Source organism: Mandrillus leucophaeus, unplaced genomic scaffold (assembly GCF_000951045.1).
Source record: "Mandrillus leucophaeus isolate KB7577 unplaced genomic scaffold, Mleu.le_1.0 Scaffold628, whole genome shotgun sequence".
NCBI lineage: Eukaryota > Metazoa > Chordata > Mammalia > Primates > Cercopithecidae > Mandrillus > Mandrillus leucophaeus.
Genome location: NW_012106786.1, coordinates 477,216 through 481,671, shown reverse-complemented (window position 1 = coordinate 481,671; position 4,456 = coordinate 477,216). Strand labels below are relative to the sequence as shown.

General features: G+C 56.2%; 1 pseudogene across 1 annotated transcript in view; it reads right to left on the bottom strand.

Moving 5' to 3' along the window:
- The window catches only part of LOC105554113, a 17,817-nt pseudogene that overhangs the window by 8,010 nt on the left and 5,351 nt on the right, over window positions 1-4,456 (bottom strand). The window contains exons 6-14 of the transcript XR_001008277.1: window positions 4,248-4,355; window positions 3,967-4,054; window positions 3,300-3,581; window positions 2,960-3,027; window positions 1,564-1,639; window positions 1,039-1,130; window positions 378-480; window positions 191-294; window positions 4-101 (exon numbers count right to left, since the gene is read on the bottom strand). The product of XR_001008277.1 is annotated as a putative golgin subfamily A member 6B (transcript). The remainder of the gene's footprint in view (window positions 1-3; window positions 102-190; window positions 295-377; window positions 481-1,038; window positions 1,131-1,563; window positions 1,640-2,959; window positions 3,028-3,299; window positions 3,582-3,966; window positions 4,055-4,247; window positions 4,356-4,456) is intronic.

Sequence of the window (4,456 nt, the reverse complement as noted above, 5' to 3'; positions counted from 1 at the left end):
GGCATATCAGCAGGGTTCTGGGCAGCAGGGAGGAATTTGTCATGTCCCTCATGGTCACCCACAAGTGTCAACAGCAGCTTCTGCAGCTCCAGTAGATTCACCTGAATGGAGGGGTCCTCAGCTGCCACTCTGGATCCAGCGCCAGTGCCCATGCCGACCCCCATCCCTGCAAAGATGTTGCATGCCCTACCTTCATCTCCTCCTCGTTCTGGTCCAGTCTGATGATATCCTCTATCTCCTGGTGCCGCGTGTTTGGCACTGCCCCTTCGCTCCCAGATACGGTGATGTGCTCTCCTGCAAGAGGACAGGGCTCAGACGCTGGGGCCCCTCCAACGGCCCTGCAGCTCCCCGTGCCCATGCTGTGGCCTCCCGCTCACTCATGCCGTCTGTTGCTCCAGAGAGCTGGATGAATCCAAGCTCTAGGTTCTCCACCTGCTCCTTCCTGTCCACCTTCTCCTTTTGGAGGTCCATAAAGCCACTCTGGAGCCAAAATAATCTGGTCATATCTCAGGAGTGACCTCTCCTGCCCTGCCCCCACTTTTCTTGGCCCATGCCAGGACTCACTCACCTTCACCTTCTCCATGGCCTCCCTCAGGGCCCGGTAGCTCTCCCCACACACAAACTCACCCCCAGTCCCTGGGGCTGGGGCCTCTCCTCTGGCTCCTTCCAGGCCGAGGCCACCAGGTGAGCCAGGTGCAGGCAGCACAGCCTTCGCACCTTCTGCTGTCCACATAGCCGTGCCTGCTCCTCCTGGAAACTGGCTCCAGTGGAGTTGAAAAATGCCACATGAACGCAAGAGCTGAGTATTCTTGTAGGGCATACACAGAACAAATGGGGCAGGGAGGTGGAGCACAGCCCTTCCCTTGGGGCCTCAGAGAGTGCACCTGTTGGTCACAGGTGAAACGGTGTCTGTCCACTGGCTCCCGGAAGGGGTGAAGGTCCAGAGAAATCAGAAGGTGGGGAAACCAAGAGCATAAGGGGGTCTGGGAGGGACCACGGAGGAAGGTGGCAAAGTGGGGCAGGGACAGTCAGATTCACCGTGGCTGCCTTGCTCTCCAGGTCCTCTGGGATGCTCGGCATAGACTGAGGCACCCCCTCCTCCTCACTGTCTAGATGTCCTCCTTCATCTCCTGTGGGGAGGTGGCCAGAGGGGTCCTCAGACAACCCAACAAGGGAGGCACTGTGGGCCCACCTCTGTCCCCACCCTCACTGTGTTACCCTGAGCCAGCCCCCCCCCCAGAGGGGAATGAGCTGCTGTTCTTTATTTTTCCTTTTAAGAACCAAGATCTTGCTATATTGCCCAGGCACAGTCACACTACCGGTCGGTGCGGGAGTTCTGACCTGCTCCCTTTCTGATCTGGGCCAGTTCACTCATCCTTAGGCAACCCGGTGGCCCCCTGCTCCCAGTAGGTCACCAGATTGATGCCGAACTTAGTGTAGACACCCGGTTGGCAAAATGACCAGATGTTCTAAAGGTCTCTTCCAGGTCCTTGATCCTATGCTGCTGACAGTTCCCCCTTCCTCCTGGGGCTCTCTCCTCTTCCCCTGAGTGGTCTCCTGTACCTTGTCCAGGGAGAGCCATGAGGCTCAACTGGGTCTCTAGCTGTTGGTTCCACTGGCTGGCAGCTTCTAGGTGCTCCTAACGGGACGGGAAACAGAGTGAGAAGGCACAGAGGTTGCCAGGTCGTCCCCTTCGGGGGCGCTGTCCTCAGCAACTCACTCCCCTGGGTCTCCTGCAACTTTTGGCAGGCCATCTCAGCCACCGCTTTGCCCCGAGTTTCCTGCTGCTGCAGTTGGTCCATGAGCTGGGTCTGCAGTGGTAACTGCCTGTGCAGCGCCTCCTTCTCGGAGGTCAGCTGCTGATAGGTGGCCACGTACTGCTGCGGGTGACCCAGGTACTAGTCTCACTGCTGCGCAGACTCTGAGATTCTTGGCTCTTCAGCTCCACCTGCAGGAAGAACCTGGGCAGGAGAGCACGTGGTGGCTGGCTTCCAGATTCTGGGCCCATTAATAGGGTAGTGAGGGCACTGTGGGGGCTCTGTCACCTGCCCAGGCCCCTGGCCTCTTGCTCCAGGCCTTAGAGACTTGCCTAGAACCCCATGCCTCCTTCCCCAGCCTCAAATCTCATGTCTTCTTCCCACCATTTAAACTGTAGGCCACAGACTGGTGGAAAAGCAGAGGGAGCCAATCACCATCTGCTAAGTGTGCTCCATGCCTAATGCTTTCCATGTGTTCTCTCATTTAATCCTCAGCACCTCTGCAAGGAAAATGCTAACTTCCTTTTGAAGCTAAAGAAACAGAGACTTAGAGATGAAAAGTAGCCCAATGGTGACCAGTGGGACTGAGGCCAGAATCCAGTTTGAATCTAAGGAGGCTTTTTTGTTTTGTTTTGAGACAGAGCGTCACTCTGTGGCCCAGGCTGGAGTGCAGTGGTGCAATCTCAGCTCACTGCAACCTCCACCTCCCGGGCTCAAGTGATTCTCATGCCTCAGCCTCCTGAATAGCTGGGATTACAGGCATGTGCCACCATCCCTGGCTAATTTTTTGTCGTTGTAATTTTAGTAGAGATGAGGTTTTGCCATGTTGGCCAGGCTGGTCTCAAACTCCTGACTTCAAGTGATTCTCCTGCCTCAGCCTCCCAAAGTACTGGGATTACAGGGATGAGCCACCATGCCCAGCATAAGAAGCCTCTTATACCACTGTCTCTTCCCCTGTGATTGGGGAAATCCATGCCTCTAGCTGGGATGATGATATCCAGACCTGGGGGGAGCCCAGGGCTCCCCACCTCTAAAAGTCAGAGGGCAGAAAGCAACAAACAGACACAGGGCTGCCCTGGAGCGTGCTAAGGTCACTTGCCCAGCAGTTGGAGCTGCCTTTGGCCTGGCACCTCGCCTCCCCAGAGGCTGGTACCTGTCTCCCAGCCCTTCTTGGATGGGGCAGAGCTTACCATCTCCTTCACCTTGCTCAGCTTCTCCTGCAGCTCCTTTACTTGCTACTCCAACTGCAGTGCGCTTTTGTTCTCATGTTCTGTACAGAAAGAAACAATCAGTGGCCATCCACTGCAGCTGGAGACCCCAGAACTTGGTATCTCCCTCCCACGTCACTCAGAAGGGTGGAGGCAGGTTAGAAAAATCATCCCCTCTCCCCCACAGCCATCAGAGCAGGGCCTGATGAGCTCTGGCTCACAGGTGCCTTTAGAAGTACCATGTCATGTGAGGGCTACACTGCCCCATTTTACTGGTGGGGAAACAAAGGCCTGGAGGGCTGGGGATGAGGGCAGCCTCCCCAGGTGGGGCAACCCACCAGATCTTTGAAGCCGCACTGTGGCTCGGCCAGCTGCTTGTCGAGCTTGTGGTTCTGGGAGAGTGTCTGTCTCTCCTCCTGCTTTTGCAGCCTCTCCTCCTGCTCCCGAAGCCTCTCCTTTTGCTCCTTGCTCAGGAGATTCAAGGCCTGGTTGTTTTCCACCTGGGATTGGAGTTTTCCCACCAAACTCTCCACCTCCTTCCTCAGGTGTTTGGCCTCATCTTGTAGCTGCTCCACCTCAGAGGGCCCTGCTGGGGGCGCTGGGGATGGGGGCTCAGCTGAGAAAGGAAGCAGACAATAAGAGCCTCTGGATTCCCCAATCCCCGCCTCTCAAACAAACCAACCCTACTCTCGACGCACAGCTCCTCTCAGGCTTCCCAAACTTGGCCTCACTGCTAATGATTCCTCGCACCCAATGGAAGCCAATTTCCCAGCCATGTCAGATAGAGAGCACTGTGGGTGGCTGACAACGGGCACTCCTCCCTCTTTGCTGATGGGAACCCTGAGGCTCATGGAGATGACAAGACTTGCTGACTCCTGGCACAGACCTCTTTTCCACTGCCTCAAATTCCTTCCATCCACCCACCTGCCTGGGACATTCTAAGCCACCCCACAGCCCTCTGATGCCAGTCCTGCTGCCAGGTCACACCAGCCCCATCTTACCCATCTGGGGTTTGATTTCGGACAAGCTCCTCTCCAGCTCCTGTATCCGATGTATGTCACGCTTCTTCTCCTCCATCAATGTGTGAGCCTGCCCAAAGCACAGGGGGAAAGGGTCCTGGAGAGAGGGGCTGGTGGCTGGACAGGCTAGCATCTCCCTCTCTGCCTGCACCTCCACAAAGCCCAGACCCATGACCACCTCTAGCTATACTCTTCCCATTTTACAGATGCCCAGAAAGATCCAGTGACCTATCTAAGGTGGGGGCTGAAGGGTCAGGTCTCACCTCCATCGACATTTTCCGCATCCTCTCCTGCCACCGGGCCCTCTCTCCTTTTATATGTTGAGCATATTCATCTCTCTCTAGCTGGACTTGTTTAAGTGACTCTGTCACCTGCAAGAATGGCCACAGAAGTGAGGAAGGGCTGTCACTGGTCCTCACCTGCTCCTGGCCACCTGGGGTCATCTTCCTTCCACATCCCTCCCTCTGCAAAG